Raw genomic sequence first — 24,960 nt, 5'->3', positions numbered from 1 at the left:
TTTGTATTGACTTCATTTGTGTTTGCCGTTGTTTTTGTTTCTATTTAGTTAAAATCAAGAAGATGCTGTCTGTTTGCTTTCAAGACCAGGAAGCACTGCAGACCAAGTAGCAAGACCCATCCAGCGTGAGGCTCTTTGACTCGTTTCCTGTTTTTCCTTCATCTGGTTTCAGATTTCTTGACCCTTGCCATCCATGCCTTCTGCCCAATTTTTGTAACACTTATTTCTAATAACCAGTCCGTTGATGACAACTTGATATTTTACTATGACTTTTTGGGAAAGAACTAGGGCCAAACTCTATGAATTACTTTGATTCCTTCTGTCAGAATCACCAGTGATATCATCCCACAATGCTCAGGAGCAAAGCAGTCAGGATGTCAGTATTCACAGAGCTTCATTTGTTTCAAGTAATTCATTTCAATCTACAATAATAGCAAACAGTGGGGGCCCCTGCCTGAAGAGTCTTGTCATCATCGTTTTGAACAAAGTCTGGAGTTTTATGGGAAAGACCAAGTCTGAGTCATTATGTATAGAAATATGTAGGTTGGTGGTGTAGGACAGAGGAAAAGAGGAATGGGGAGGGGCGGGATATTTAGACAAAATAGACCTAGAGGAAGAATGAGAACATTTTAAATTTCCCATTCATTGTTCCCTGGCATCAGTACTGTATGCAGATAAAAAGACTAAAATAAGCATGAATTTTTTTTAATTAACTCTCTAAGATTTGTCTACCATTTAGTTGCCCCCTCCCACCCTCATCTGTTATTTTGTTCATTTTAGGGCCATAAATATTATTAATCCACAGAGATTTCTTTCTGCTTCCTTTAGTTAATTAAAGATACTCTAGAATTTATCTAATGTTACCACCAGGAGGGCACAAAAAGTGAAATATTATATTGCTAGATAGCTCATTCATTAGCATAAAATAATCAGTGGGATTGTGTGTTGGAGTTTCAACCACCTCTGCCAGACTTTTAAAAGACAAATGCAGCCAACAGAAGAAAGTAGAGAGGGAAGGGGGGAGAAAATAAGAGTAAAAAATTAAGGAAAGAGGCAACAACAAGCACATAGATTCGCTTTTTTAGAGAGAGTCTCACTGGATTCCAGCGTGGGAAGAAACTGTAATAATTCCCTGCCCAGATATCATTAGTAATAGACACAATGGCCAAATTTCCTTCCTCTGTTTCAAGCTGTGCCGCTCAGGATGAAAAGGGGGAGGGAGGGATCAGGGAAGCTGTATAAAATCAAACACTAAAATAATATTCTTATAATTTAGTTACTTTATTCTATATTAATGGTTTTATTACAAAAAGAAACTATGATGTAAACTTCCTGTATCATTCACTTACAGCATTTTAGACCAAACCAAGCAGAACCCCGCACTAGACAGCTCCACTATTTATATTTCTCTAAGTGTAGCTCATCCTGCCCTCTTTTTCTATCCTCAGTGTTATTCTTCCTTCAGGGAGAGATTCTATATCAGTGTTTCATTTCTCCTCTGGGTGGACTTAAAGGCCAGACACATTGATTATTAATCATTATATTGGAATTTCTCTCCTTTCTTGACCAATGACACAATCTGCAGAGCATGATAGGTATACTGTAACTGACATCTGTACTGGGAAAAAAAATCAGGTTATGGCATATATATCTGCACTAATAAAAAAAGCCATCTTTCAAATGCTCCTTTTGTAAGTCTTGCTAAAAAGACCACTGTGTTACAAATGCATAGGCACTGAGCCATAAATCCAGTAACAGAGACATATCTAAAAGCCTATTTTGGGACATTTTTTACTTGGACTCTTGGGACACTCAGGCTTAACTAGAGTCACTTACTCTTTTTCTAGGCTGTGCTGCTGATGAATGGATACCAGGAAGAAAACTTGAAACATATGGGATTTTCTGGCCCTATTAGCTGCCTGTGCTATTTTACTTCATCTATTTTGGTTCATATGTTTGTTTGTGTAAATTTCTCAACTTAAAATTATCTTGCCACTCATGCCTCATAAAACTTGTTGGCTTTCTAAGTCAGGGCATATTAAAGGTTACTTGGGATTGGCAGTTTATGGTTTTCTATAATATAGCATGACTTTTCATATTGAACAGTAGGAATCTGAGGTAATGGTTAAGAGCATACATTTTTATTCAGGCTGACCAAGGTTTGAATGACAGGTCTCAACCTAAATGTATGACTTTGAGCAAGTTGCCTGACTTCTCAGAAGCTCAGTTTCCCCAACTATGAAATGGTGATAATAACAAAACAAAAGCCTAACACTCGGGGCCTGCAACTAACTCTGGGCCTGCCTCACAGTAAGCCAGCCCTCAATAACTGGGAGCATTATTATTGTTAGGACGGTCAAATCAGGATAATTTGAAGAGTACACAAGGTCACTTTGTATTTTTTTAAATAATTACACTAAAACAACAGGTCCAAACCAGTGCAACCCTGAGTCAAGTGGGACATATAGACTGTAGACAATCTTGCTATCAACATTGGGAAATTAAGTATAGAATCACTCATTTTATCTGCTGTTGAGGTGCATACAGCAACCAGAGTAACAAACCAAGGAATGGATATTCTGTTTTTGCTTATTTTCCTTTTAGTTTTTTTAACCTGTTTAAAATGTAGAAAGGAACAGTTTGTAGTCATACCTTTTAATTTTGCCCATGCATACATACAGACAAGGGTAGTCCCTCCTTTAGTTACACCATTTTTGACTGTAAAGGACAATATGGATTTATGCTTAGTGACCTCTTGCAAGTTTTCTTTCTTTGTTGCAAAATTATGGGAACAATAACTTGATTTATTCCATTAGTTTTGAACTGCACTGCCAATAGCTAAATTGGTTCATGGTAATAACAGTATTCACTTCAATTAAATGATCATCAATTGAGTTATTTGCCTTTTTGCATGTAATTTATTATGGTCTACTTTTCTCTTTCAATTAAAAAGTTGAAGTATATGATTTACTTGTTTCTAGGGATAACAAATAAGAGAGGCTAGAATTCTAAAATGATTATATTAAAGATTTAAAAATTTAAAATATTTGTGTCTTTATATTTTACTGACAATACATGGTTAAGAAATTATTTTGTTGTATGCAATCAAAAACATATTTATACAAAATCTACTTCAGAAAGAGGAAATGATGAAACGTATGAGAAAACACATTTTGCCTAATGATTTTGTTGCAGGAAAAATATTGCTATCGTGATCCTTTTTAATTAAATAAGAATTTAGCACTTCTGTGTGTGTGTTCTTAATGTCAGACTCTCTGGTTATCACACTTACACCTCTGTTATTAATGTTAGCCATGGTTTGCAGATGAGGAAAAGCTAGTTATCAATGAATAATTCAGATTCTATAACTGTCAGACCTCATTATTTTAAATAGGGTCTAGTAGTTCCAGTTATAACTAGCTAATTGCCTCGTTTAAACTTAAACTGTTAGACTATTTCATATAATTCCAATTTTTTACAAGAATTTAAATACATTGAAAATTGTTGTAGTACATAGAAAAAAAATGCTTAAAATCAATCTGGAAGAACAAAAGGCATCTGCTTGTGATCTGTCTTCAGTAAGAATTAAAATTTATTTTAATTTAATACACTAGCTGTCATGAAATGCTTACTTAACACAAAATGACCAAAATGTTTTTAATTTATAAAAAATAAAATAAGACTGAGACTGAATAACTCAGTTTAAAAATTGATCTCTTTTTTTAAACATATTGCCAAATAAAAGTTCAAAACCAAAATGAATGTGATGAAAGACATCATCAAAATGCATCACTTTCACTTTCTGAATCTCTGGAATTTTAAAAACTAAAACAACTATAACTTTACTAGTGACTTAAAATGTCTTTGCAGTCTTGGGGTGGTCATAGAGGTGAACTGCTGCTATCTTCTATCAAGAAAACTGTGGACATCCTTCAATGGGCAAAACCTTCAGATCTGCCTGAATGTTTATGTCAAAGCCACACCTTTCCTGGGCTACTCCCCCACTCCCATAAATACATGTATATAAATTAATATATGTATATATAATTTGTATATAAATTAATATATGTATATATAATTTATATATAAATTATATATGTATATAAATTGATATATATACACATTGAAAGATATTTTTATATATAGCTATATTGCTTGCTTAAAACTCTGTCATTGGCTCTACTAATCTCCCATGACATGTGTCTTTAATGCAGCTACTTATGTTTAGTAACTTACTGTGTTCTACCACCCAAAATGTTGAGCATTAATGTACTACACTTAGCATTTTTAGATAATTATATAAATATGATAGTAAAAGATGCAAAAGTCATACTCAGAATTTATTCAACATTGTGGTTTAGAATCCTATGTAAACACTTTTATTTTGGGAGGCAAAGGGAAAAAAAATTGGGACAACTGTAATAGCATAAACAATAAAATATTAAAATAAAAATAAAAAAGACACTTTCTTATTATAAGCACTTAACCCAATTAATTTTGTTGCAGAATAACAAAAATAGATGCTTTTGGCTTTCCTTTTTTCTGAAAAATACAATTGAAGTTTATATTTTTAAACCCATTTTTATAAAGTAAACTTTGTTTTATTAGAAATAGCAGATTTAGATTTGCCAGAAGTACAGGAAAAAAAAGGTTTATTAAGTAAGCATTCAACTAAAGCAACACGTTCAGTTGTGTTTTACATTTTGACCACTATTTAGCTTTGAGAAGAATTTGATAACCTAGGATAAGTTTCAGAGGATTAAATGTACACATAAATCATATTTAAATAACAGATTTCTTTGAAATTGCTGGAGCCTGTACTCTCAAAAGCAAAGACTTGGATTTTGTAGAATGATTTCTTATAGTCACTGTTAACACCTGTTCTATAAGAGACAAATTTCTTTCTGTGATTATAATATTGTGATGAATGGAATGTTTCAGAAAGAAAATAACTACAATTTTCTAAGGATTGAGTCAGACTTTTAATGTATATTGAGTGCTTGTAACATATGGTACAGATGGGCTGCAAGCTACACCTGAGTAATTGACTAGTTCTACCATTTGGTGTTTATGTTGTGATTTAAAAATAACCATTCATTACCCTGGGGTGGGGGTGCATGTGTATTTAAATGCAGTTAAAAAACCATTATTTTTACTATTTTAAAAAATATGAAGAGGAGTACATTACCATAGAAGTTTTAAGAGCATACCTCACTGCCAGTTACTGTTAGTCACCGATTCTTAGTAAACATGAGGAACAGATGGCTTGTGTGAAATTTTTTTCTTTTGCAATGTTTTAAAATTGAGAACTACCCTAACTTTGTTAAAGAGTAATTCTCTTAGTCCCCAATAAAACTTGCAGCAAGAATAACAGTGGACTCAAAGTACATGCCAAGGAATGGTTCATTGCAAAAGAGAGGAAAACTATTTGATATATCGGGCCATATCTGGCATTTGTGATATTAATCACCTTGACATTATAAACTCTATGTTTTTAATTCTGAAATTTTCATCCACTTGGAAACGAACTACTTTTTAAATCCAAAGATTAAAATTAATGCACTATTTCCTTATCATTACAAAATAGTAATATATATTAATTACATTCTAGTTAACATAATAAAATAACCAATAATCAACAATGAGCAGGTACAAGCTCTTTAACCCTGAGCTGTGCAGTTGAGGAGTGCTCATATTTAGCACCGGGAAAGATTCTCCATCAAGAAAAAGTAGTGCAGCCTGCCCACATGAATGACCCCTTTCTGTTTTCCAACTAGTTTATTAGCTCTTCTATTTTCCAACAATAGTGTTGATTTATTTTAAATTTTTTCCAGTTTTATTGCAATGTAATTAGCTTATGACATTGTATAACTTCAAGGTGTACAACATAATGATTTGATATATGTGTATAGTTGACCGTTGAACAATGTGGGGGTTAGGGGTGCCAACCCTTCGCGCAGTCAAAAATCCATATGTAACTGCTGACTCCCCCAAAACTTTACTAAGATAACCTACTGCTGACTGGAATGCTTACCAATAACAGTCAGTCAATTAACACATATTTTGCATGTTATATATGATATAAAGTAAGCTAGAGAAAAGAAAGTTTTATTAAGAAAAATCATAAGGAAGAGAAAATACCTTCACAGTATTTACTGAAATATAAATGGACCTACACAGTTCAAAATTGTTTTGTTCAAAGGTCAACTGTATATTGCAAAATGATTATCACGGTAAGTGTAGTTGGCATTCATCACCTCACATAATTACAATTTTTTTCATTAAAATGAAAACTTGTAAGATCTATTTTTCTTAGCAACTCTTAATATAATATTGTTAACTATAGTTATGTTGTACATTATATCCCCAGGACTTATTTATCTTGTGACTGGAAGTTTGTACCTTTTAACCATCTTCACTGCAACATCCTTCCCCTGACAACTTCAAATTCCATTTCTGTTTCTATAAATTTTGTATTTTTTTTACCTTCCTCATATAAGTGAAATCAAACAGTATCTATCTTTGTCTGACTTGTTTCACTTAGCATAATGCTCTCAAGTTTCATCCATGTTGTTGCTAATGGTAGGATTTCCTTTTTTTATGGTCAAATAGTATTCGTGTGTGTCGGGGGGGTGTATGTGTGATCATATTTTCTTTATTCCTCCATTCATCACTGAACACTTAGGTTGTTTCCACTTCTTGGCTGTTGTTAGTAATGCTGTAATGAACTCTATGGGATAGCGATATTGTTTCCTTTGGATAAATACTCAGAAATGAGATTGCTAGATCATATGGTAGTTCTATTTATAAGTTTTTGTGTAACCTCCATACTATTTGTCCACAGTGCCTGCACCAATTTACATTCCCACCAACAGTGCGCAAGTTTCCTTTTTCTTTATATCCTTGCCAGCCTTTGTTATCTCTTGTCTTTTTGATGACAGCCATTCTAACAGGCATGAGGTTTTATTCCAAGAAATATGTGATCTTTCTTTCTGTAAAAAATAAGTTTCTCATTTAATGTAATTCTAACTTGTTTCTAGTGTCTGGAGTTCCTCTATATTTAGGTATTTTCTCTCATCTTGTACTGGAGAATTTAGCCATGTACGTATATATGTATATAGCTCTATCTCATTCTATGCTTAAGAGTATGTAAAATGTGTATTTTTGTTTGTGCATGTTTTAGTGATTCTAGTTCTAGATGTTGCATAGGGTGAGATTCTTCTTAAATTCTTATTCATTTTGTTTTTATAAAATTAATTGTGGAACAATTCAAACATACATAAGAAGACAAGAAAAGGTAGTCCTATAACAAACCTACAGTGTGAATTACCAGACAACAATTATCAATGCATGACCAATCTTCTCTCACTGTCCTACTCACTTTCTTGCCATTGCCATTGGATTATTTTGAAGGAAACTTCAAATATTACATCATTTCATTCACAAGTACTTCAATCTATATCCATCAAACATAAGAACTTCTTTATATAAAATAATACAGCATCACATCAAAAAGTGAAAATAATTCTTAATACCACTAAATATCCAGTCTGTGAACAAATTTTCCTTGTCACATTCATCTTGCTTTCAGTTGATTTATTCAAATCAGAATCCAAACAAGTTCCAAATATTGCATTTGGTTTCTATGTTTCTAGGGCATTCAAATCATTAGTGTCCTCTTGCTCTTTTTTAATTGCAATTTCTTAATCAAAGAAACTACAATTTCCTACATACTGGATATTGTTGATTGCATCTCTGAAGTATTGTTTAACATGATCCTTTGTTTCAATTTGATGGAATTCAGGTTTAAATATTTGCAAGAAAGCAGTAAAGGTGGTGCAGTATACTTTTTATGATAACACACAAGGGAGCACACATTATCTGTTATCTCTCTTTTTTGGATATTTAGATTGGTCATTGGATTTAGATATCATCTGTTTGTCCATTGTTAAGTTCCCAGTTAGCTATTCAATCACTGGCTTTGTAGCTGTTGTTGATCATTGCTTAGCTCTAATAGTTCATTTGAGGAATTGTGTTTACTATCGTCTTTTATAAATTTTACAAAACGCACTATGTCCGTTCATACAATATATTCATTGTGGAGACCAGGGTAATGTAAGCAGGAGGACAATGAAAGTCTCTAATATTTGCTTCTTCTGAGGGTTGGGAGAAAAATGGAAGCATTTCATTAACACTACTTTGTGTGTAATTTCAATTAGTTACTACTGTAAATGTAGCTATTTTCCAATGTAAATGACAGTGGATTCCACATTCTTAAAAATACTATAACATGACTATCTCTCTTAGGAAGGAAATAGCTTACTTTTAAGTGAAAATTATGATTCCTCTTCTAGAGTAAATATAGATAACAATTATTTGGTGCATTCAGCATGATTTCTCATCCATGAAATTATTTGACTCTAGGAGTAACTCTATGCCATAAAGAAGAAAATAATAATTGTCTCTATTTTACAGATGTGAAAACTGAGTTTCAAAGAGCTGAAATCACTTCCCTTTTTAATTCAATGTGTTGATGGTAGAACTGAGATCAGATCTTGCATTCCTGAATCTAAATCTAATGTTCTTTTTGTTGTGCAATATTCAAGTTACTCTTGATTCAGACAGGCTCCCTGGTCATTTGTTAAATTCAGTAATATGGATTTATAAGCTAATAAATTAGTATAAAACTGGCAACATGCTTTTTATTAACAAATACATATAATGAAATATGTATAAATTTAGAAGTTGTTTATAATATTTTTTCTGGAACCATTAAAGAATAGCAGCTATAGTGTAAATGTACCATAGTTTTTTGATCCACTCATTACTGATGGGCACTTAGGTTGCTTCCAGCGCTTGGCTATGTAAGTCGTGCTGCTATGAACATTGGGGTGCATAGGTTCTTTTGATTGGTGTTTTAGGATTTTTAGGATATAATTCCAGCAGTGGAATTGCCGGGTCAAAAGAGAGTTCCATTTTTAGTTTTGTGAGGAAATTCCATACTGTTTTCCACAGTGGCTATGTTATATTTACACAATGGAATACTATGCAACAGAAAGAAAGCAGGAACTCCTACCTTTCATGACAGCATGGATGGAACTGGAGAGCATTATGCTAAGTGAAATAAGCCAGGAGGAGAAAGACAAATATCGTATGATCTCACCTATTAGTGCAACCTAACCAACAAAACAGTCAAGCAAGCAAAATATAACCAGAGACATTGAAACAAGGAACAAACTGACAGTAATCAGAGGGGATGGGGATGGGGGACAATGGGGAAAAGAAGGGAAGGGTCAGCAAAGAACCCATGGACAAAGCCAAATGGGATTAGGATTGAGGGTAAGAGGTGGGGATGGGTGGGGTGGGGGAGAGTGGTGGAGGGCAAATTGAGACAACTGTATTTGAACAACAATAAGCAATAAAAAAATTAAAGGAAGAGTGGCAGATATTTACCAATTTTATTTTTTATTGCTATCTTTGATGCATTAGCACATTCTCAAAACTACTTTTGAATCTCTAATATTTGACAGATCAGGAAATAAGATATTTTGTCTCCCCTGGAGAACTTTATAATGTGATACAAGAAAAGGAGATAAACCAGTAATTATAGCATATATTAGTAAAATAATGGGTTTTAGTTTCAACAACTGTCAATTTTGACTTGACCCTAAATTATTTCTCTCTTATTACTGTCAGTATATCAAGTGACCAAATGTAACTTGCTCAAAAATCCATGAGATATATTTTACAAATACAGATGGTGGCTTTTTATATAAGTAATTCTATTTATTTTTATAGTTCAGACTCAGTTAATTATACCTCTGAAATTATCTTCAGGTTTTTCTACCTTAGGAAATGACCTTCTTTAGTCTAGTTTCCAAAGGTCCATTATCAGGTGGCTGTTGTGTCTAAGATTGGCCTTAGTATTAGCCCTGCCACCAGAATGGACAGAAACCATGTGTAGCCTACCTCTGGAGATACAGATCTCAGAACTGGGTGCTGGCTTTCCACAGGCCCAACTATCAGTTTATTCCGGCCCTAAAAGAGTCTGGGACACACTCAAATCTAATAAGCATGGGTATCTGTTCCTGGAACACAATCCATACAGAACCTCTGATGACAGTTGGTTCCCATAGTACAACTCTTAGGGGTTCCTCAGACACAGAGAATCCATGTGAATGATGGGCGACATGTGTTCCAGAAAAAGATCACTTACCTTCCTGCGGGAAACCTGAGTTTTTGTTCAGAGGAACAAACAACAGACAACATTAAATGATTCTATGAAAGAAAAGTGAGTGACAAAAATATTATGACCATGTTCTGAATACTAACACACCGAATTAGGTGAATTTTAATGTTACATGTAACTGTCCCAATGCCTGCATTAGTGTGATGAAGATTTTGGTCTTGGGGTTGCTCTTAAGCAGATTAGAAAAACATCTATAATAAATTATTTTTTCTTGGTGTCTTTATCACCTACCTATAACCCTTGTGTTATATATGAGCAAAGTTTTCAACCAAATGGAAAACTCAAGATTTCCCTAGTCAGGTCTTAGAGAAATGTTGTCTTTGCCTCTCCAAAGCATCTTATATTTACTCGCTAGCATTTACTAACATATATATAAGTCCAGAAAGTATCCAGCCACACACTATGAAAAATAGAGACATTGAAAAAGATACAAGAAACATTGTACATAGGACAATGGTGTCTCAGTCCCATTCCAAGTAGGCACCTTAGGATCTTACACAGTTCTCCCAATTGCCATCAGCTGCCCCATCATATTTTATTGAATCTCATCAATGGCCTGAAATTTCTTCCCTTTCAAAGGTGATTTTAGTTTTGGGAAAAGCCAGAAGTTACAGGGTGCCAAAACTGGGCTGTAGTGGGGCTGAGTCACTTGGGTGATTTGAGGTTCCACCAAAAATCTCTGCACAAGATGTGATGCATGAGCAGGCACATTATCACGATGAAGCTTCTAATCTGAATAGTTCCCATGAAGGAACGTTCAAGCTTAATGCAAAATTTGATGCATATCCATTGCTCTTGCTGCTCAGCCATTTTGAATGCAATGGCCACACAGTACACATGGTCACTCAATAGAGTCTTCTGTCACCATTGACTAGTACAGTGAGATTGTCATTGTTTGCACATGTGCATTCCCATATACTCTCCTTGACTGCCAGGTTATATCAATGGTGTACCAACCGTTCTTGTTATATTAACAATGGCTGAACTTTTTTTGGCAAGACCTCATATGTATGTACATACGTGTGTATATCTATATACATACACACATACCCATATATACTTCAGGATGCATTTATTAAACATTTTATTTGCACTTAATAGATGAGAAAACCAAATCTCAAAGGCTAAGTACCCAGGATAATTGAACAGGGATTAGAGATTGGGTTTTCCTGACTCAAAAATCAAAGGTGTTTTTATGTCTCAATTTCAGGAGGCTGATGTTATACTTATAAAGCATATATAGTAATTTTACCTAAAAGAGACTTAGTTTACCTAGAGGCTGATACAAATAATAAACTTGCTGAATTGAATTTACCTATATATTTAATAGTCTCACACCAGATGGAGATACTGAGGAAAGCTAAGCAACATGATAATCCAATGAAAATAACACCCAGGCCCAAAAGTGGGAAAGTATAGTGAGTATGTGCATATTAATAAGAGGTCTCCATGAGTCCCATTTAAAAGCTTTGTAGGAATATTCTGAAACTGAAGTTTGATGATTTCCCTGCAAATGAAAAAATTAAATTAGATTAGTAATTTGTATTGACTTTGTCTTTTAAAAATTCTGTGAGGGAAAGAACATCCTGGGTATCATTCCATTTTTGGAAAGGTTGTGGCACCTTGGTGTTACTCATTCTAATGTAAAAAAAAATCAGAAATATAGACATATTAAGCTCAAAGTCTTTTACATATTAAATTTCTTTTGAGTAAGGCCATTATTAAGACTATATAACTTTTTAATGTCCTGTGATTTTTATCTACAGAAAGCATTGATTGCACACTCATTGTGTTTGAAACTATACCAGGCAGTGTGGCAAGAATGGAAGAAGAAAAGGGCTGAGTTCATAACTGGAGGAGTTATAGAAAACTATTTAATGTGTGCTACTTTATGATCATGTATAATAAACTTCTAAACATTCACGTACAGCAAGAGCCAAGACTCTGCACCCAGCTGAGCTACCTTGTGAAGAACTCTGAGCAAGGAATCTGTCTCTCTTTTTTCAACCCAGCAGAATCAAAGACACGACTCCAGGTACAAAAGCAAGTTTCCCTCTAACCTAGCTGGAAGACCTTATACAAACATATCTTATTTTGCCTTATGCACCCATTTATTATCATGGAGGCTAAAGTTTTTGTTACATTTTATTATACTCCTAACTGATAAGAACTTGAAAATACCAAGTCTTCAACAACCCACAAGAAGTGAATTTGCCACTGTTGCCTTTTTGAAACACTCAGTAAGAAGTATATTTTTCATTGTGATATGTGTTTTTTAATCCACTTGTATTGACCCATTATGCACACCTGTAACACGAAGGTTTCACAAAAATATTTATAGTTAGTATATGCACTGGACTCCAAGATTATATTTTATTTACTTGTCTATTTTATTTCAATTTATATTTCTATTCTGTGTAGATTATTTCTTTAAAAAAATCCTAGTTGCTACCTGCTGAATTTTATTTCACAGCATACTCACCCATCAGGATTCTTATACTGAATAACTTGGTGCTGAAGGATCTGTATAACTGAAAAAAGAAACACTAGCAGAAATCATCTTCAAGAAGAATATACCTGGTGTTTATAAGAAAAGAAAACAAGAAAGCTGACACAATGCTCTATTAGAGAGATATTATCTAAAAAATGGTAGTGAGGTGTGGTAAGATCTAATTTGTAGCTTGAATCCTGTTTTCCCTGCTCCACAACTCCAATGTCTAGCACAGTGTTTACTCTAGGAGTTTATAAATAATGTGTTAGATTTATTTAAAGTGAACTCTGGTGTTGTAAAAATGGATAAAATTATAGAATAAAAACTATTACTGAGGAATAATCTAAAAAATTCAGGCACTTTTAGTGTATGGCTTTATAAAAGAAACAGAGTGCCAAGATTGTGCTAGTTTTATAATGTTAGGTTGGAGATTCAAGGTAAGTTTGGAAAAAAAAATGTTTATCAAAACATGTTTTTAGGAATGAGTACATGGTTGTGCCTGGTGTTTTTTTTTTTTTGTAGAATTACAGTTTTGTTGATAGAAGAGACATTAGGGATCATCCAGTAGTACAAACTCTTTTCCAATTGAAGATTTCTTTTTATACCATCCTCAAGAGAAAACCATCCATCTTTTCATGAAACATTCTAGTGAAGGGAGAATTTGCTTGAAGAAGCAATCTGGTCTGTTGTTCATTATCTTGAATTATTGTAAGGTTCTTTTCTCTCTCTATCTGCAATCTGCCTCCTTCTAACAACCATGCCAGTCCCCCCCTGCCCCCACTCTTTAGGTTTGCCTTCTACCATAACACACAAAAAGTTCATTTCTTCATTAACACAGTAGCCCTTCTCACCTCTTGGCTGCATTCTTTCAGTATTTTTCACTGTCCCTGAAAATCAAGATTAAAAATGTTAACAAGGCCAATAATGTTAAAAAGAAACTGAGGTCAAGAAGAGGAATACAGCATTGAAGAATCACAGCTCTAATGCCCAGTTCTTTGAAATGATGCAGGAAGCATTTCATGGTCATCAGATAAGAATCTCCAGTGTGTAATATGGAATGTTGTTGACTTCATAAATCATTATCAACAAGTAATATTTATTGAGAACCATTTGGGAAGACGACACTGTGTTTAAGTAAAGGCATAACATAATTTCAAATGGCTTGTTTCCATGTGGAACTCTTCTCGCCAAATAATTAGAGAACTCTTAAATATATTTGCATTATCATCATTATTTGTCTAAAACTTTTTAATAAGACAGCCAAGCTCCTCTTGAAAAGAGATGATCTCATTCTTGAACAGAAGTATATTCCCCCACCATGCTGGTGCAGTTTACTATGTTTTTCCTCTTAAATATTAGTGAACAAAATAGAGTTATTGTGGACCCAAAAATAATCATTGTCAAAATTTTCAGTAATATAGTCTTCACGCATAAATATTTAGGCAGGAACAGCTAAACACAATTTTCGTAAATATTATTAGAAAGTTCCCAATTATTTCCAGGTAGAGCATATTGGAAGTATCCACGATAATTCTCAGAGCCCCACAATTTAACTACAGAGCAGTTGCATTTTTCAGCATAAATCATTATTTGTATTTAGAAATCCAATATCAGCTAAAACAGGTGAAGTTTTGAAAGCTCCACATCTACCAAATGCTCATGATTTTCAAATAGCATTTGAAAGGCTAAACATGAGTAATGAATGTACCAATAAATCTAATCCTCATTGTAATATCATAAAGCTATACAAAAATTACCAAAATACAATAAGGAAAATACAGATAAGTTTTATAAGTTTTTATCCTCTAAATATCTTAGAACAGTTTCAATCAGTAGTAAAATACATAAGGTCTGACCAGAAGGTATCCAGTCATATAATATAATATGAAACATTCAGAGATGTTTACTGAAGAAGATACCAGATACAAGAAACATCGTATGTAGGACAATGATGCCTCAGTCCCCTTCAAAGTCGGCACATTCGGAACTCACACATTTCTCCCAACTGCCATGAGCTGCCCTGTCTTATTTTCCTAAATCTCACTGATGGTCTGAAAATTCTTCTCTTTCAAAAATGATTTTAGTTTTGGGAAAAGCCAGGAGTTACAGGGCATCAAATCTGGGCCGTAGGGTGGCTGAATCACCTGGGTGATTTAATATTTCACTAAAATCCTCTGCATGAGGCATGGTGCATAAGGGAGGTCATTGTCATGATGGAGCTGCCAATTACCAGTTGTCTATAACTGTGGCCTTCTGAATGATCCAAATATTTCCAGGAAGGAATGTTCAAGCTTAACACAAAATGTGATACAGATTCATTCTTCTACTCACTCAGTCATTTTGAAGGCCAAGGCCACATAGTATACATGTTCATTCAATGACATCTACTGCCCTCAATGACTAGTACAGTGAAGTCATTATTGTTCATGCAGGTGCATTCCAGTCAACTCTCCTTGGTGGCCAGGTTACATCCATGTCATGCAAATGCTTCTCATTGTGTTAACAATGGCTCGACTTTTTCCATACAGACCTCAAATAAATATTTATAAACTATAAATTTGTAAATGTTGAACATACAATTGCTTTTCTGTTCTCTGGTCCTTAGTCAACCCAATAATGGCATATAATGAAAAGACACACTTTTAAGAGCAAAGAGAAGTGAGGTGTATTGCATTGTGGCAATGGTCAAAAAATGACATTTCTTTTATACCTGATCCCACAGACCTGCCCATGTGGTTAATGGGGCTAGAGTAGATTCCCAGCCCCAAGGAACCAATCCATGAGCTGGCTAATAGCTATGATTTGTTATTGACTGTTAAGATCTGCCCAAACATGGAAAGTTGTGATCAATAGACTCAATTATTTTTTCTTTTCCAGAAATCTTAGTCAGAAATATAGGAAACAAATTAATTGGTAGTGGGTGTAGATGTAAACAAAATAGAGGTATCTACAAATCATATTTTCAGAAAGCAGTAAAGTAAGAATCAAGAGTGTCTGCTTCTTAGAAACACTTGTACATTTTTGGAATCCACCAAAGCTGCCATCCAACTACAGCTACATTTGGATTGAAGACATACCCATATCCCTAAAGCCTGGCAATATGGTAGAGCTTCTTACTATTTTTCTCTATATCCTTAAAACAAGTTTCTAATTTATTTAAGTGACCAGAATGTGGTCTGTTCATCTCAAACAAAAGAGTGATCACACATAATGTGAAGTCCAGACTAAGATTTTTAAAGGCTAGTGTAATGCTTTAATTTTAGGATTTAGAAGAGAGGGAAGCCAAGACTCTGGATATTTGACTATATAATCAGCCTAGAGTGCATATGAATTATATACTTTCTGAAATTAAGCTAAATAATATTAACTTTTATCACTTTACTCCCCATTGCCAATATAAACCTCTAGAAATATGTCTTGTCATCCTGCTTGTTAAATTTAAAATTAGTCCATACAGCCCCAACTTCCCTTGAACTTGAGAGCACAATTTCCAGTAATGAGGTCACAATTTTGACTGACATTCTTAGCCCATTACTTTAAATGGTCAGAATCCTTGTGATTAGGATTCTAGTTTTCCTCAGAGGCAAGTGTAAGTGTTTAAGCAATAAGTAAGTGCACAGCAGTGACAGTGTCCTATTTTAGGGAACACATGGATAACATATGAATGATTTTGGCTGGAAAAAAGATATTGAGGGAATACTGCTGTGGTAATATCACAAACATGTACACACAATTATTTCTTGAGAACTAAAATGCTGTACTTATTTTACTTCATTTTGAAGGCTAAAATTCCCTCACATTTTTTTCCTCATGGCATCTCCCTTTACTTTTCACAAGTTAGTCTAGAATTGTACCAGGCATGACAGTGACCAGGCTTCTCTTGATTTTCTAAGCCTCTAATACCATCTGTAAGAAACCTTAGGTTCTCAGTTTTTCAATGGTATCTTCTGTTGTTTGTGAGTTTCAGCAGCTTCAGACAGATAGAAATCTATGATTACTTAGACAATCTTGCAGACATCAGACTCTTCCCTCCACGAACACCATTCAGTCCAAACCACATCTCTTGACATTTAGAACTTTCTAAATGATCTCTCTGCCTACATTTTCCTTTACCACTAAACATTTTTCACAAAGCAGCCAGAGTGAGTTTTTAAAACTCTACATCTGATTTTGTCACACACAATTCACATACACTATTTAAATCCATTCAATGACTATTCACAACTTTGAGACCGAAATCCAAATTTTTCACTGTGAACTCATTTCTAGCTTACTCTCACATAGCTCATCCCATATTCACTAAGCTCTAGATTTTTCTCAGCTCCAGAATTTAGCATTTGTTTGCTTTTACTTGTTTTAGAAAAAACATAACTTGGCTCTCCCTGTGGCTGAATAATAAAATATTGTATTGTTTACATATTATGTATTTATGTAACATATGTAGTAAATATATAAATACAATAAAACTATATGAAGTATAGTAAAACTACAGTATTTGAAATCTGCAGAGAAGTAAATTTAGTCTTGAATTCTACTCTTGTATGTCTGCACTTTGGTAGAATTTCACCTTGAGGACCATTTTGTAATCTGCAATCTGAAGAATTTCAGAACTTCAGAATCAACTTCAAAGCTTCAGTTCATGCTACATAGCAGAAGCACTCCTTTTGTTACTCAGTTTACCACTTTGAACTATGTTTGTATCTAATCTAGTCATCTTGCAGGATCTAATAAGGGCATATATGCCACTGATAATTTTGGGTAGTTTAGAAGAACTTCGATCTTGTATTCATTTTTATTCAGTGACAAATAAAAAAAACAAAGGAACAACTTTAGGGGGAAAGTTTCTATACAGAACAACTCTCACAAAAATCAAAAATATTCTAAGTGGTTATCATGTGTGTCTTCTCAACTTTAATGTAAAAAAAATTCCAATTTCATCTCTTGGTATGTGTTCTATATCTGCTAATTCATCAGTAGTTTTTAAATCTTTGAAGAGTTCTATATACTTACTTGCAATAATTTTATATATAATATATTAGTACTATTGGGGTTGGAATCAATAAATAATATTGTTCTAAACATAAAATGTAAGCACAAAAACCCATTCAGTTCAAACATTATTTTCCTGGGGGGAGACTGAAACTCAGATACCCTCAAACACTTTATAAATTGTTAAGGGTTTAATTATATTCGTTATAAAATGAATAGATAAAACTTTAGAAAGCCTGCATAATGCAGGACAAATACTAAAGTACCAATATTGTCTTCATGGATTTTTTAAAATGAGCCATTATGTTTTGAACAAAAAACTAGTTTTTCTTTTCTCCATAATTCCTACATTTTGGGCCCTGTTCCTTTTTAGTTTATGTAAGCATCACAGGTTTGGAGGATGTTGAATATATAACACACTTCAGACAAGGCATTTTTCTTGAAAGCAGAGCTAGCAGGAAAGAAGTTTGAAACAAATGTTTACTGAGCTCCTACCCTGCAGTAATCCTGATGCTTGACAGTGAAGATTTCAAGATAACAAGACCTACTACTGTTCTTATGCTTACTAGGAAAAAACAACAGTTCTGCATATGTGCAGACACGCTAAAATAGTGGGAAGCTTTACAAACACGGGAACCTGTTGACATGCATGGGTAGCAGGATATAATATAGTGTAGTAAGTACTCTAAATAGAGGTTAGGTTTGTTTAATGTATTGTCTGAATATAAAAGAGGAAGCAATTAATTTTGTTTGGATGGCTGTAGGAGAATTGGTCCTTACAAAAATGTGCAGAGAAGAGAAGCCACTTGAGCAGGACCTTAAAAAAGGAGTTAGATCACTCATGGAAGACCCACAGCAAGGTGTGAAGAAAATTGACTCTACATGTCATGGACTATTCTATTTGGTGGAATAAAATGAAAGATCTCTTACTTATTCTAATTCAATGTATTGCCAAATTACTGAATGTCTTCAGTTGTTTCATTAACATATCATCTGGCATTTCTGTTTTTCCTCTCATTTCTATACTAGTAGAATTTAATGAGATTCTTTACTTTTTGGCACATTGGTAACAGAGGTGGCTGGCCATCAATGAAAATGCACTGAAAAACTGAAGTTCACTGCTGAGGTTGGTTAACACCTTTTTCTACATAATGTCTTTCCTTTTCCCCACTAGCACAGTCAAATGACTGGGGTCTGAAATGAGGGAAAAGATTTTGATCAGTCAGTATAACTGATGTAAAAACTCCCTGAGAAAATTATTTTCTCAGTTTGTTGAGCAGCCTCTGATCTCAGTGGTATCAAACCATGCTATAATAAATACTTATATAGTTTATTTTTTTTAAAGTTTGAAAAGTGGGCAAGTATTAATATATATTTTGAGGCATGTTTATATACCATACAATAATGCAAAATTTAGTTACAACTTGAGAATACTTCATTAAGATAAGAACTCAGGAAGAACACATTTTGATATTGATATTTGAATTAAGCTTATGTTCCAAACGCACATTACACAAAAACAGCAATTGTATTTAGCAAGGAATTGTGTGTGGATGCATGTGTGTTGTAACTATAAATTTAGCTTTAATTTAAATGGCTGAGCTATAATTCATTCAGGAGTGTTTCATAGTCTTAATTTACAGCTGGCAAGACAATAGAAAAATTCTGATTTAGATATTTGTATTTGATCATTGCCAGGAGGTAGGTAGAAAAATGTCAGTTTAGTCTGCCTCAAACAACAATAACAACAACAACAACAGCAGCAGCAACAGGCCCAAGAGAATGTCTCAAAATGTGGCACTGTGGTTACTAGAAATGTACTATGACTTTATTTCTTCAAAAACTATATGTTGCTTCTGGAGTTCTTGGTAAAGCATAAAAGCTTAATAAACTATGCATTGAGTAAAATTTGAGAATTCTTTCTGAATTTTTCAGCACTGGGGAGGCTAACATCTGTTTTATGTATTGAAGGATTCCTGGAGCTATTCGGGATTTGTAAAGGCTGCTGCTGTTTGGAAAAGCTGTAAAAGTACAGGAAGCTGTTGACACATGTGGGTGACAGGAGCAACCGCTAATGGCTGAGGGAGCCACTGAGAAGTTCAGGACTCAAGAGACCATCTTCAGTGATACCCACCTAACCATTCACCTAACCTGGTGGTTTTCTTATTGTAATTCCCTGGAGAAAGAAAAAGAAAAACAACACAATCTATGATGTCCCACCCAGAAACCAGACAGAGAATAGGGCTCAAAAACTATGAGAGGAAATTGAGAAAGCAATGATGGAGTACCTGCAGGGAAAATTGACCTTCTGATTCTGGGCCGAAAATATATGGCTTGTGAAAAGAGGTAAGCCTGAAATTACTTAACTTACAAGCATTCTTCTGTTTGATTCTTTACAAATATTTGTCAGTTTGTGGCAACTATCTGTTTACCACTGTCAGAGCCGAAAAACAAATCTTTGGCCTAAGTATCAGCAGACTAAATTAATGTTATTCTAACTAAGCTAATGTTATGATTAAACTTTCTATTTATTTTAAATTGTTCATGTCTGTGAGAAGTCATAACAAAAAATTCTTCAAAGTTATATCTTGCTCAAGTTGGCCAGATTTCTTTCTGTCTACTGTACAGAATGGGAAACTACATTTTCTGCCAAAGAGAATGGAGATAATAAGGTTTAGAATAATTTCTGTTTTAGGAAAGATTAGAGAAGAGCATGTATTGTAAGTGACATTGCTACCTTACCAGTCTCTAAATAAGACTGTTCTCCTCAGAATGTAAATTCTAAAAGATAACATGTGCAAGAGTGAAAATTGTAACATCTATAGAATGGACTCAGGGCTATTTACGAAGGACAAGTTTTATTGTTCCCAGGCATTCCTGTGGCCCAATTCTATGTGAATGTGTGACCATCTGTTAAGATTCAAGTCCTGATTAGACTTATTAATTTTCAGCAAAGGAGGAAAACTTTGTTTTTGGCTTATTCTATTATTAAGTTCTATAGTATATCTGCCCTTAATCAGAAACACAAAATTTCAGCACTCTGACTTCTTTGCAGAACATACTCTCAAATTTGCTACAATGGTTACTACACAAGGAGTATGTCATCTATTTATTCATTTAAATCAGTGAATAATCTTTTCACAAATATTTTTCACAATCTTTTTAAAATCTATGCTCTCATTTAATAAACATAAAAATCTCATGGTTTCTTAAGAGTCTAAACAGCTTGTCTATTGAGTGTAACTATTTTTTTTTGCATATTCCCACTAACAAAAAAATTTTGCATTACTGTCTATGGGTATTATAACAATAAGAATGTTACATTAATTTTATGAATATTAAAATATGTAAATTTTGAATATGCTTCATAATTCATGTTTCCCTCCTGAGCTACTGCTATATGTTGGGGAGCAAGTAAGTGATAAAGTATGTCACTAATTGAAAACCACTCTACCAGATATCCTAACTACCCTAACTGTTACCTTGCTAGACAATCAGAGAGCTGCACAACCAGCTTGCATTTCTCCCTACATCCTGCTTAATCTGAAATGGTATTAAGGAATTCTATTTTGAATTTTTGCATCGGTTTGCATCAAGAGACTTGATAAACAAAAGTTGTGCAAAGCTTAGTATCGTATTTATTACTGGATGTTGTTAAGGATAGAATCCACTATAGTGTACTTCCCCTTTTCATGGTATGTACACGATACATACCATGGGGGAAGTGGAGACTGCTTTCCCTAAGGAAAAATTTTATTTATTTCTACATACATCTTGTAACCGTTCTGTTCTTGTCTTTACTTTGACCACTGAGAATCTTCATCCAAATATAAGCTCACCTCTTTTCATTATACAAGACTTTATCATGTAGATTTTATCTAGCCTAACCTCTAGGTGGTTAAGAGAATCACCTTGGAAGTCAGCTAACCTGAGAATAAATGACAGCTTATGGTATATACTAGTTTTGTGACAGTAGGCAAATAACTTAAATGCTCCAAGTCTTTGATTCCTCATACGAAAATAAGAAACGAAAAATATTTTCCTCATAGAGTTCCTGTGAGTATTAAATGAGATAATTTACAATGTCTAATACCTTTTGTGGCAAATGAAACATTTGTCATTAGAATATTTACAATCTGTCCCTGGCCAGGTGGCTCAGTTGGTTGGAGCTTTGTTCTGTACTCCAGAAGGTTGTAGGTTTGATTTCTGTTCTGGGCACTTACATAGGTTGCTTGTTCAATCCCCAGATGGGGTGTATATGGGAGGCATTTGACCCATGTTTCTCTCTCACATAATGTTTCTCTCTCTCTTTCTCTCTCCCTTTCTCTAAACTCAATGAACATATCTTTGCATGAGGATTTATACATATACATATATATATATATATTTACAATTTGAATACTTCCATTTTACCCTGATACATTTAACCTCTTGTTTGTTTGTTTTGCATCTTGTTTTATTTTCCATCTTGGTAGCATAGTGTTCATTTAGGGAGCTTCAAATGCCTTGTACAATAAAGTTGAACAGAAGTAAATAAAGATAATATCATGCCTATAAAATTATTCAGAGAAGGCTAAGGAGGCTAGCTGAGGGTTATGAGGAAAGTTGGAGTTCCAATGATGACATGTAAGGTGATTTCAAGGGGATTAATCACATGTAATTTCACTAAATAAGTGAATATTATAATTTTTTAGTACATTTAACTTGTTTTTTTATTTTTTCTTTCTTTTTTTTTTACTATTTTGTCTTGTCACCTCCAACTATATGTCTTCTTTCTTTAGGAATAAAATTTATGTCCTCCTTTGGCTCAGTTTGCCAAAACATTACAAGCTATTTAAAGTATTGGGTAGGATGTTAAATGGGATAAGTTTGAGATGAGAGCATTATCTTTAACAGAGGTAACTTTTGAGAATGGCAATGGAACAGCCTCTCATCCTCATCTCATTTCATTCTGTGATGGCCTGATGATCCCTGAATACCCAAGAAAGTCTCTGAAGAACAGAGTGTAACTTCTCCAGCTACACAATGTCTTCCATGGGCATTAAAACTAAGAAGTTGCCTTGTGTCACGTTGGGGAGGACTGCAGGTTGCTACTTGTCCGCAGTCCAGGCGACAACTGCTGCAGGGAGTGTGGTGCTCTGGGATCTGAGGGTTACCATCTGGGACCAGCTGAGACGGGGAGTGGGGACTCCGAATCCCACAGAGCCCATCTCGAGGGTGTCACAGATGGGGGGAATAAACATGAGTCATCTCAAACACTTCTTTGTTTGCCACGAGGGGCACTTCCCTCTTAGTTGAGAAGCCCCCTGAACCCCTCTGTCCAAAGGCTTTTATTGAAAGGGTTATCAGTGGAGCTAGGTAACAAGAATGCCCGGGTTATCTCATTACATCAGTATGTTAATGTTCACAGAGAATAGGTGATGTTTTGAAGAAAACAAATGGCAGGAACATACCAATTTACATGGGTCTGAGAAGAGACTAGTAAACAAGAGAGACAACTAACCATGAGAGCACAGTAAACATAAGAGCGCCAAAGGGTATAGGGTTAGGGCCTGGGAATAATGTACATTCCCTTCCCAGCAGGAGGTGGCTATCATAACTTCTGAGGGAAAAATGAAGCACACTTTAAAGAATTTACTCCTAGGCTTGATTTCTCTGGGAACCACCAGATCTGGTTTAGGACTGTCTCTGGTATTGTTTCAAGCCTGAGCCAGGCATGGGGAGGAGCCATCAAGAGACAAGGAGACTTCTTTGGGATAGAATGAGGGCTCCGGCCATGTCCAAGCCGAGCAGAGGGGTGCAGACCTTTCTGCCCTTTCTCCGTGTCTCCCATGCCCATGTCTGCTGCCCATATCGACCAATGCCTGCCTTAGGTTGTTTTCTTCTCATGAGAAAAACTTACCCATCATCAAGTGACCATCACAGGGCCAAGCAGGGTGATGCGAGGGGAGCAGGTTTCATCTTCTCAGGAGCCTATTTTTCCAAGGCCTCCCCGATTATTTCCAGCCTTGGGGCCCTCCCACCTGTCAGCGGGGTTACAGTTCCTGAAACCAGACAGGGTGTTTCCCAACAAAAAGTGTGTCTTAATAATAAAGCTAATGCCATAGCTCAACCTTATAGTTGAAATAGTGTTTCAACATATTTCAAATAGAATAGTTAAGTGCTTAATGCTTTATGAATGGGCAAGGCCAATTTTATATTTGTTTTCCTTCTAATAATAACATTAATTAAGATCATGTAAGTTCCATTGAAGTAAATCCAAATACTAACCATAGGGCATGAAATTTAGACAGACTTTCTTATATACTTGTATGTTAGAAGCATATGAAATTGTAGTTAGAGCCATTATGCAAGTTAGGCATACATTTTTTTAACATAGCTGGAATGGAAATAAATAAAATGGAAGAAAGTAACTACCAGAGGTAGTCACAGACAATACAAAAACATATTTTAAAATTCCTTGAAGTGATTATCTTTGACAGATATTGCTCTTACTATATTATATTAAGCCTAGTCCAAACAAGATTTTATTCCCACCACTCAAGACCTGTTTTCTTCTCTGTTACCAATGACCTCCATGTTCCTAAATGCTGTGATCAATTGTTAGTGTTCATCTTTATTATCAGCCTCACATGATACAATTGATCACCCTCCTTTTTTATGTCCTTTTCTCATTCAAATTCAGGAGTGCCATACATTTTTTCCTGTCTCATTGATTGCTTCTTTCTCATTCATTCCCTTCTACCCAAACTCATAATGTTGGAGAACCCCAGAGCTCTGTCCTTGTATCCCTCTCCTCTCCATTTATATTTAGTTTCCTGATTATTTCATTCAGTCATCATTTTATGTAAGTCATCATTTTATATTAACTATAAGCCTAAAACTCCCCATTTTTTGATGACGCTCAAATTTGTATCTTCAATCTACCTCTGCCCTGGAGTCCAGGCTCACATATCCAATGTCTCTCTGTTCATGTCTAATAGGCATCTCAAGTCAACATGACTAAAATGAAATTTCTGATATCTCTGATCCTCTAACCCATTCCTTCTGCCTTCCCAAGCTTGGTTGATCTCAACTCTGTCCTTCTAGTTGCTCAGGCCAAAAACTTTAGTATCATCTATGACTATTCTCTTTTATACACCCTGCTTAACCAATTTGTTAGGAAGTCTTGTTGACTCTTCACAATATTTTTAGAATCTGATAACTTCTTTTCACTTTCTTTGATAACACC

Source organism: Pteronotus mesoamericanus, unplaced genomic scaffold, assembly GCF_021234165.1.
Source record: "Pteronotus mesoamericanus isolate MK-2021 breed Mesoamerican mustached bat unplaced genomic scaffold, CSHL_Meso_final scaffold_651, whole genome shotgun sequence".
In the NCBI taxonomy this organism is placed as follows: domain Eukaryota; kingdom Metazoa; phylum Chordata; class Mammalia; order Chiroptera; family Mormoopidae; genus Pteronotus; species Pteronotus mesoamericanus.
Note: the sequence above shows the minus strand (reverse complement) of the source record.